Genomic DNA, 11,678 nt, shown 5'->3' with positions numbered 1-11,678 from the left:
GGATGTGGGATGACTGGTAATGAGTGGTGTTTCCCTTTTTTATAGTTTTTATGATGAAAACAGTTTTGTATAGAAATAACTTTGAGGCAATAGAATAATTACATTGGCACAACTCTCCTTCAGAGTAAGTGCATACTGAAAGTGATCATTTATAAAGGGTTATTTCCCAGAGAAGCCTGTGAAACTATATGATAAGTCTTAAGTAAAGTTTTACATTTTCTTCTCACTAATTCTAAACAAATCATTTTCTTTTAAAGGCAAATTACTTGTTTTTGCCAATTCATCATCTAGAAATTACTTGAGTTACAAATGAAAGTCTTCTTTCTTAGTGAAATCATGGGATAATTTTTAAAAATTCCTTTGTAGGTACACACTATCAAGTTTATGAAATGGGTCATTGTGGTGCCTTGGTAATTATGCCTATTTTGATAAAATATTTTAAGTTTTAGAATTACTTAGTTGCGTAGAAGTTCATTCAGCTCACACTGTTGCTTTACTTACCTGCAAGGAGTATCTGAGTCTGTGATTCTGTTTTTCTGTGATTCTGAAAATCGGACTCACACATGAGTGGAGATGATAGGACAAGAAGTAAGTGGTGGTGATGAAATTAGACGTAGTTACAATGCAAGCAGATCCCCTCAGAGGAAGAGAGGAATCCAAGTCGTGCCTTTCCTTCTAGATCTGCCTTGCCAAGAGAGACTCTCCCTGTACCCAGAGTAGTAGTGAGGGTGAGCTGCGTTGTTCCTTCACTGCTTCAGTCCTTCCTTGGGTGTGAATTGAGCATATTTCTTTCTAGGGGCTGTGCCACGAACTAGGGATGTAACAGTGAAACAATCAGATGTGAACCCTGTCCTCCTGGGGGTTGCAGGCTAGCGGTATCGACATTGAAGCAACAGTAGAATAGAAAGGTTCAGAGAAGAATGGAGTATGTGTGACTGAGTGGAAGGATGCTGTGCTCACTGGACTCTGGATTCTGCCAGCTTCTCTTACACGTCTTTGTGAGAATGAAATCAAGTGCCTAAAAGACAGGCAGACTTACCAGATGCTTACACCTTACAAATCAGAAGCTTTAGGATATAAGGGGAGGCTAAGAGGAAGGGTTCCTGACTAAGCGAACTTGGGAAAAAATCTGCCCATTCTGGCTCCGGAATCTGACTCCTGCCCCTGCCTAAGACCACTCTGCTGATTTAATTACCCTTTCTCATCACCCCTCTCTTCTCATAAGAACTCCAGAGCCTTAACCATGGATCACTGAGGGAAGAAGAGAGGGGCAGAGGAAATGCTAACAGATCAGGTGTCTCTTAGCAAAGGATCCTATAGTCTTGCATTGAAAACTTGTGCAGTGGTATCTCATGTGGCTTTAATTTGCATCTCTCTGATGGCTAGTGATGCTAAGCATCCTTTCATATGTCTCTGGGTGCTCTGTATGTCCTCCTTGGAGAAATGCGTGTTCAGGTCCTTTGCCCATTTTTAAATTGGATTGTTTGTCTTCCTGGAGTGAAGTCATGTGAGTGTTTAATGTATTTTAGAGATCGAATTGAGGGGGGGAGGTGGGGGTAAGTGGGGTGGGGGAAAGTGGTGGCAGGAAAATGGAGGCAACTGTATGTGAACAACAATAAAAAAAACTGTGAATGTATGAGAGTGTACACTTATGTAAGTGTCTTAGATCTTTCTGGAGACTCCAAAGAAGAATCTGTTTCATGTCTCTTACAGTTTCTGTTGCTTGCTGGCAGTCTTTGGTGTTCTTTTCATTGAAATTAGGGCCAACTTCAAACCAGTATACTTGTCTTGACTTGCTACATCTGCAATTATCTTATTTCCAAATAAGGCCCTGGGGGGTTTAGGCTTGAACATATTTTGAGAAGGGGGACAATTCCACTCACAACAGTCTGCCTGCACTCTGGTACCCCCAAATTTATGTCCTTCCTACATGCAAAATATTCACTTTATTACAACACGCCCAAAAGTTTTAACCATTCCAGCATCAACTCTAAATCCAAAATCTTACTTAAATATTAACTCAAAAAGCCCTAAAATTTCATGACCTAAATCAGCTATGTACATAACTCTGGGTATATCCCGAACCACCACCAAAGTCCTTTCCATCAATGGACCTTTGAAAGTAGAAAATAAGTTATGGTTCTGGAATAATCGGTGGGACTGACACAGTAGAAATTCCCACTCAAAAATGGAGATAATGAAAGGAACAGTGGGGTCACTGGTTTAAAGCAGGTTCACAGCCAAGCAGGATACAATTCTTTAGTGCCTGAGAGTTACCCTGTGTAGCTTGATGGTCTGTCCTCTGGGTCTGGGAAGAGCCCACTGGTGCCTGCCTCTGGGCGCTTTGCAGTGGTCTCTCTGTCTTAGTCCCCCGTGGTTTTACCCTGCTAGCCCAAGGAGTCCCATCCTCTAGAACCAAGAGGTGGCACCCTGCTTACCTCCCAGCCACCCTCAGGGTTGTTCTTTTCTTTTCTTTTCTTTTCTTTTCTTTTCTTTTCTTTTCTTTTCTTTTCTTTTCTTTTCTTTTCTTATTTTCTTTTCTTGAAAGAACACACATTTACATCTCTGCATCTCATTTCCTTTTTCCTACCTCTAGAATTCCAGAAGTCCAACTGCTGGTCTTCATTTTATTCTCCCTTTCTTGCCCTCAGTACAGGATGGCAGTGTTTCTGCTGAAATGGATGATCGTATGGAAGCATTACATGCTTAATGTCTTCCAAAGTAGTTTGTTAGCCATACTCTTCGCATTCTCTCCAGAACATCTTTTAAAATTTTAACTGTTTGAGAATTTTACAAACCTTTTGAAACTTTTGGGCTTCTATTTGCTTAATGATTCCTTTCTCAAGTTATCTCTTTCCTCTTGCATTCTGCTACAAGCAGCAAGGAGAAACTAGGCCTCACCTTCCACACTTAGCTTAGAAATATCCTCAACTAAATATCCAGGTCCATGTGTGACAAATTTTACTTTCTACCCCAAGCAAAATACTACTAAGCCAAGTTTATAAGAATATAACCTTTCCTCCAGTTTTAAATAACCTATTTCTTTTGAGATCTCACAAGGATCTCATTTAACAATCAAATTTCTAACAGTCTCTTCAAGGAGATCTAGGTTTATCTATTATGTCCCTCAAAATTCTTTCAGCCCCTAGACATTACCTAATTCCAAAGCCAAATCCACATTTTAAATACTGTTATTGCAGTACTCCACTACCCCATAATTTAACCTACAACATTATTATTTATTTCCTCATTATTAACTTTCTATCTCTCTGCAAGGCTATAGAGCAACTCTCAGCTGCTCCCTCCTTGCTCCCGATACACAAACAATGTATTTCGAGACCCCCTTCTTCTGAATACCACCTATATCTATTGTTTTCCAAAAATTCCTTTCTTGATTCTTTGCTTTTCTTACTGTACATACTCTCCCTGAGCTATTCACCTCATGAAAATTGGTCTTTGCTACAAGTCATCTTGAGGTCTACCAAACTTGCTTCTCCCAGCTCCTATGCTTAATTACCAGCTGGACAATTCCCTCTGGTGTCCTACAGTCACTTCAGACTCAACAGAACCTAAACTGAACCAATCTTCAATGTCTTAAATTCATTCTTTCTGTTTTACTTGGGTTGATATTGATAAGAAAATAAATCTGGTTGAATTTAGTTATCCAAATCAAAAACTAGAATTTCTTATATCAATTTTCTTATTTCTACTCCTACCGATACTTCCTTAGATCAAATCTCTATTACTTCTACAGTGGGTTCTGTGACAAACTCTTAATGAATCACACTGATGAGTAGATCATGACTGATTTCAAGCAGCACTGTACTTATACTATTATTTACAATGTTTTTGAGAGATCTTTGTAAACATAAATTTTTCAGCATAAAGTAACAAGGTTCATCAGTATTGGACCTCTTATAGTACCCTGTCTCTGTTGTTAGCGTAGCTCATTTTATACCATCTGGTAATTATTGATTTACTTCTGTATCTCCCCAGTTAAACTGTAAGACATTTAAGAGGTTATGAGGTTTATTCAACTCACTAGCTGGGAACCTATAACAACTGCCTGTTAGTGTAATTACTAGATGCTTAGCAGATCAGCTTTTCTTTCCATATATAATATTAAATTAACAACCCTAAATTAGACACTGAATTATTTAAGAGTACATTTGATTTATATAGTATGACCTTTAAGAAATAAATTTATTTTATTGGGTTTGTTATTTATAATTTATGTTGTATTACAAATGGTAATTTTGATGTTAATTTGTATTCTAAATCATGTTAGAAAGAAATCCTTTAATATTTTTTGTAGGAAAATACACTGGTATGTTTTATGTAAGAAATAATACACTGGTCTTTTTCTCTTTACCCCAGAGAACTTGAGATCCATACTCTCCACTATTACTGGATTTACAGATGGTCAAATCAGATTGTATTTTGAGAGTGGGTTTGTAATAGCCTAAAGATGCTTAAATATTCTTATGTGCTCAATAGAATGGCAGAATTTTATGTATTCACTAGAATTACATACACAGACACAGAATATTTGAACACTACATTCATTTTTTATAACAAAATACCATATTAAATATCCACAAAACTTTAGTTCCTCTTTTATATAAAGTATAAAGTTGGGAATGGTGATTTCTTCCTATTACTGGGTAACTTTAATTGAAATGCTTCTCTCACACCCTCTAATTACATATTATTGGAAAAATAGTCCAAAATTATTAGCTTATTTATCAGTTTTGCTAGTAACACCCTATTCTTATGGATATTTTCTCTAATAAATACCAGGCAAATAAATGCTATTTAGATATTTATAGTTTACATTTTAAGCAGTGACCTAGAAAAAGCTTCCCATATTCAGTTAAAAGATTTTAAAATCTCACCAAAAAAAGTTATAAAACTCTAATATATTGCCTGGGAATATGAGAAATTAAATCATTTTGGAGTATAATTCATTTCCCCACTTTTTCAAATGAATCACTTGTGGAAGGGAAACTGTAATAAGTTTTTTAGGGGTTTCTGATACATGATACATAGAAGTAAATTAATTTCATACACAATTAACTTTTCCTAAAATGCACTAATTTAATTAAAAATAAACTAAAATTAACCTTTCTCTTTTGGTTAACTTTTATTATTTTGTCTTGTGATTCAGTTCTGATGTTCATATCATGTGCAGTGAGTTGTCATCCATCTAGACATTGTATTTCCCACTACATCTGTATGGGAAACAATGGCCTGTAGCTTAAGGAAAAAGAACTGTGCGATCTTTAAAAAATGGAAAAGTATTTTGAATATGCAACTCATTTATTTGGTGCAATTTTTTAAAAGAAAGCATAACATATGCTCAAAAGTTTGGATATTTATGAATAGACCTTTTTTGTAGGCTTTATTTGAAAAGATGAGATATTTTGGAGGGGTCTTTTAAAGCTGGGAGACCTCCGGTGGTGTGAAGAAAAGCTACTCAACATTGACTCAGTAAAAAAATATTCCTTGAGCACCTATTGTATACTAGATGCTGTTCACGGATAAGAAGGTATAAAGAACGTATGCTTTGATGCAGCCTAATATAGATTTTTTTCTAAATACATTGTACCTTTTCCTTGGAAATAAATACTAAGAAAATATTTCATTGACTACCTTCTAGAAATTAATTCTACAGTTATTTTAACTAAAACTAACTACCATTTATGAAAAATTTATTCTGCTAGGCAGTATACTGACACAGATATTCATTCATCCTTAAGCAAAACTTAAGTACCTAAGGTGTCCATCCTAGAGATGAGAAAACAGAGGCTTTAAGGAGTTTAGTTGTGTAAGACCACAGAGTTAGTAAGTGAAAAAAAGAAACTTCACAGTGTCAAGAAATGAAATCACTTGCTATGTTTGGACAATGTCAATGTTGACGGTAACTAATACAAAAGGAGGGTTTTAAGTTAGAAAATGACAGCTAATCTGTTATATATAGATATTACAAATCAAGCAGTGGGTGGGAAGCAATGAGTAAAGAGACTATTATTAGTGAAGATATCATGAATCCCTCCCCACTTCAAAATAGTAAGCATGCTTAAAATAATAGCCCTCAGTGTTGCTGTGTAAATTATTAAGGAAGTAGAAATAGCTTTGGTACATGGCAATATACATCCAGAATTTTGATAATCATCTCACTCTTAGAGTCCAAAAACTTTACTCCTAGTGATTTGATCTAAGGAAGTAATCAGAAATTCAGACAAAAATTTGTGTGCAAGGATGTGTATTGCAGCTATATTTAAGAGGTCAGAAATACAAAAGGCATAAAATTAAATTATTTGGGGAGGTCAAAAAATGTATCCTGCTACCTTCAAAATAGGCTTTCATCTTACCCTTTGAAGAACATATTTTAAATGTCCTCAAATTAGCTAGAGGTAATGGTTGCACAACATTGTACTAAAAGCCACCAAATTGTACATTTTAAATGATTAAAATAGTAGGGTTTTTGTTATTTGAATTTTACATAAAATTTTAAAACATAAAATTTTGTGTTATAAGAATTTTACCTAAAGCAGGTAAACTTCCTTAAAAATGTTTAGAAACATTCATCACGTCACAATAAAATTTATTCAAAAGAATCAAGTCAAAAACTTTTTAGTTTGATGTAGCCCCAGTTGTTTATTTATTTATTTTTTGTTTCCCTTGCTTGGGGAGATATATGCAATAAAATATTGCTATGACCAATGTCTGAGATTTTGCTGCCTATGTTTTCTTCTAGGATATTTATGGTTTTAGGTCTAATATTTAAGTCTTTGATCCATTTTGAATTTATTCTTGTGTGTGGTATGAGAAGGTGGTCTAGTTTCAGTTTTCTGCATGTATCTGTCCAATTTTCCCAACATTATTTTTTGAATAAACCATCTTTAGCCCATTGTGTGTGCTTGCTTTTTCTGTTGAATGTTAATTAACTCTAAAGGTGTGGGGTTTTTTCTGGGCTCTCCATTCATTTATTTATGTGCCCATTTTTATGTTAGTACCCTGGTGTTTTGATCGCTATTGACTTATAGTATCGTTTCATACTAGGTAGCATGATTTTTCCAACTCTGTTCTTCTTTCTCAGCATTACCATTGTTATGCAGGGCCTTTGTGGTTCCATATGAATTTTTTAAATGTTTGTTCTAGTTCTGTGAAATATGTCATTGGAATATTGATAGGAATTGCATTGAATCTATAGATTGCTTTGGGTAGTATGGATGTTTTAATAATGTTAATTCTTTCCATGAACATGGAGTGTCCTTCCACTTATTTGTACCTTCCTCAATTTCTTTCTTCAGTGTCTTATAATTTTCCAAGTATAGGTCTTTTACATCCTTGGTTAGGTTTATTCCTAGGTATTTTATTCTTTTTGTAGCAATTGTGAATGAGATTTTTTTATTAATTTCCCTTTCTGTTAGTTCATTATTGGCATATAAAAATGCATTTGGTTTCTGGATATTAATTTTGCATCCTGCTACTTTGCTGAATTCATTTATCAGTTCTAGTAGTTTCTTGGTAGAATCTTTAGGGTTCTCTATATACAGTATCATGTTATCTGCAAATAATGACTGTTTTACTTCTACCTTTCTAATTTAGATGCATTCTATTTCTTCCTCTTGTCTGATTGCTGTGGCTAGTACTTCCAGAATAAGAGAGGTGAAAGCTGACGTCACTGTCATGTTCCCAATCTTAAGGGGAACACTTATAGTTTTTGCCTATTGAGTATGATGCAGGCAGTGTGTTTGTCATATATGGCCTTTATTATGTTTAGGTATGTTCCCTCTAATCTCACTTTGCTGAGAGCTTTTATCATGTACGTGTACTGGGTTTTATCAAGTGCTTTTTCTGTATCTGTTGATATGATCCTGTGGTTTTTATTCTTCATCAACAAGATATAAAGACAACCCACAGAATGGGAGAACCTGTTTGTCAATACATCTGATAAGGGGTTAATATCCAAAATTTATAAGAACTTATGAAACTCAACACCAAAAAACAAACAACCCAATTAAAAAATGGGCAAATGACCAGAATAGACACCTCTACAAAGAGGACATACAGGTGGTCAACAGACAATGTGAAAAGATTCTCAATGTCACTAATCATCAGAGAAATGCAAATTAAAACCACAGTGAAATACCTCTCACGCCTGTCAGAATGGCTCTCAACAATAAATAAACAACAAGTGCTGGTGAGGATGTGGAGAAAGGGTTCCCCTTTTGCACTGTTGGTGGGAATGTAGGCTGGTGCAGCCACTGTGGAAAGCAGTGTGGGGATACATCAAAAAATTTAAAATGTGTCTGCCTTTTGACCCAGTGATCTCATCTGGGAATACATCCAAAGGAACAGAACATACTAATTCAAAAGAACATAAGCAGTCCTATGTTCACTGCAACATTATTTACAATCACCAAGATAATGAAACAGCCTAAGTGTCCATCAGTAAATGAGTGAATAAAACAACTATGGAATATTTACACAATAGAATACTTCTTGGCCATAAAAAAAGAAGAAAATTTTACCCTATGGGTCAGTATGGATGAACCTGGAGAATGTTATACTAAGTGAATTAAGTCAGTCAGAGAAGGACAAATATCATGTGATTTCACTTTCAAGGAATCTAATAAACAAACTGAACTAACAAAGAAAATGGTAACCAACTCATAGATAGAGAGCAGGATAACACCTTGAGGATTGGGGGAGGTTAGATGGTGGAAAGATTGAGCAAAGGGAAAAAGGACTCATAGACATGGGCATGTGATGATTGCTGGTTAGGAGGAGGTATATTGCTAGGGAAAGGAGGTATAAGGGGACTAAATGGTAAAGGAAAAATACAATAAAGTTTAAATTAAAAAATGAATCAAATCAAGATGTATTTAAGTGACATTACTAAGCCACTGGATCTCTAGATATGAAAATAATGTTATATGAAATAGGCATAAAACATCAGGTCACTTTAAGATTAATAAATCAATCTTGTCTTAGAATTTTACACAACATTAGCCCTGGCTGGTATAGCTCAGTGGATTGAGCACAGGCCTGCAAACCAGAGGATCGAGGTTCGATTCCCAGTCAGGGCACATGCCTGGGTTGCAGGCCAGTTCTCAGCAGGGGACGCACAAGAGGCAACCATACATTGATATTTCTCTCCTTCTCTACTTCCCTTCCCCTCTAAAGATAAATAAATAAATATATCTTAAAAAAAGAATTTTACACAACATTATATGCTGGTAGAAAGTTGAGGAATTCTTAAAAACTTCTAGGGAAAAAATGTGTTCCAATAAATTCAACCCATTGAGTAAACTCATTTTCAAGTATAAGGATAACAGAAATATATTTTTAAACATATGGGGACTCAGGTATTATAGTACTGATGAGTGTTTCATAGAAGACATTATTTCAACAAACTAACAGACAAGCAAACAAGTAAGCAAGCAAACCAACAAATAAACAAACAAATCATCTCTTTGGAATTAAAACCCATTCAACAAAAGCTGACTAGAATAGCTATGGTTTAAAGACTGGGGTCATGGACTAGAGCTGGGTGTGAACCACAGTGATGACTCAGAGGTAACCAATATCCTTGTTATCGATGTTTCTAAACATACACATGCCAACAAAGTCACAGATTACAAGTGGATCAGCTACTGCACTCTTAGGCAAGAGAACAGATTATTAAAGGTGACCTCGACAATCTTCTATAGCACATATAAAGTATTACACACACACTGTATTTCCCAAGGCACTAAATAGCTAGTCTTTAAAGTGAAATATATTGCCGCTTCTTCAGTTTAGCACATGATAAAGTGTTAGATTGTATTAGGAGTCCAGATTGTATAAAATGAACATTTATATGCTAGAGTTATACCTTTTGTGTGCAGAACCTTTTCATAAGAGCTGGGAATGACTGTATTGAAGATTGATGGCTCCCATCCCCTCTTTCTCCGGAGCTATGTTACATAGAAAAACATGAGAAGTATACTATCCAAAAAATGTAAATTATTACTCTTCCTACATTTTCCCCTTTCTCCCCAATTCTTATTCCTTTTCCTCCCTTCATTTCCCAAGAATACTCATTAAAATTTTAGAAAATTATATGATGCAATTCCATAAGTTAGATAGTGATGTTAATTTTGTCACCTGCAGTTTTACCCTCAACTACTTTGGAGATAATTTTCAACAGAAACGAAAACATATTTATACAAATTCATTAAAATAATTTTAGCAATAATATTTGTTTACCATTTTGTGTAAGAGGAGAAAGGATCCTATTCAATTAAATATGGAGTCATAGGTCAGACATTTGTTGATTATCTGCAAATATCAGGATTTCTCAGGCTGATTCGAAAGATACAGGTGACATAATTAAGAGAAAAATTAATCTTTCAAAACTCATGAAAATTTAAAAACTCTGGCATTGTGTTGGGGTGTGGGAGCAGTAGGTGGATAGCTAGCTCTTCTTAGCCTTCAAAATAAGAGCTCCTGGGAGAGCTCTTATCTCTTAATTTAATCAGAGTTAATCAGTATATTTATAAGATTCTATGATTGGTATATAATTTCTGCACTACACATTCATTTGCTATAATTTAAAGAAGGAACTGGAGATTAGTATGTATAGGAGGTCCTGATATCTTAATTTACATATGCTTTATTTATGGTTGATGTAATTTTTTATTTGAAATGTGAATACTGCATAACTCCACAAGAATGAAAGCATATTAAAGAGTAATATAATTTGTAGGGTTAATTGGCTCATAACTGTGCACAAAATTTTGTGGATATACATTTATTCTCAAATGTTCTTAGTCTTCTAAGAAAATGTCTAAGAAAATAATCTATAATCAAATCAGCATTTGACATGCTTTAATATAAAAATGAACTAAATTAAAAAATCAAATATAGCTAACTCTCTGAGGAATAATTTACATTACAAAGTTATTGATCAAGAGCTGAAAAGAAAGCATGCACTGTCAATGTCTGCATCTTATTTATAATTTATATATATTGTATGATTGTACTAATATCTTATGTACATTGAAAATATTCAAAAATTAAAAAAAACAGGAGACCATCGACAATAATTTTAAGAATATGTATGAATCTCAGTATGTAGTCTCCATTTACACAAAGTACCTTTGGTCACAAATATGAAAATTCTCCTTCCTTCCATAATTTTTTGAAAATGATTTTAATGATGCTGCATGGGCACTTCCCACACACAACCTCTACAAATTGTTATCAGCCTGCTACATCCATGGCTGCCTGCACAGTTGGGAGTCCATGGGTGTGTACACAAATGGCTATGTTAGCTTTTACAGTACTGACATATTGATCAAAATATAGATATTTGCTATTTTCCCCATACAGTTCTATTATTTTTTCAGTGAACTTTGGAGTTCCTCAGTATCCCAACTAAAGAGATAACACTTTATAGGGAAGTTATTGCAGGTGGTAGTCTGCATGTGATTGGCAAATCAGAGAATGATGACTCCATGACCGAGAGGTGATGCATTTCTAATATCTGCTGAGGCTGCCTCCAGTCTGCTGAGCCTCCTGCTTCAGTAGTCCAGAGTTTCTCCCCAGTACTGATTGTGACTTTTGTTAGTGTTCATTTTGTAACTAAACGGCAAACATTTTGTGAGGGGTCCCTAATCCTTTTT

This window comes from Sturnira hondurensis, unplaced genomic scaffold (genome assembly GCF_014824575.4).
Source record: "Sturnira hondurensis isolate 20B ecotype Veracruz unplaced genomic scaffold, ASM1482457v3 Scaffold0021214, whole genome shotgun sequence".
Taxonomy (NCBI): domain Eukaryota; kingdom Metazoa; phylum Chordata; class Mammalia; order Chiroptera; family Phyllostomidae; genus Sturnira; species Sturnira hondurensis.
This window is presented reverse-complemented; position numbering follows the sequence as displayed.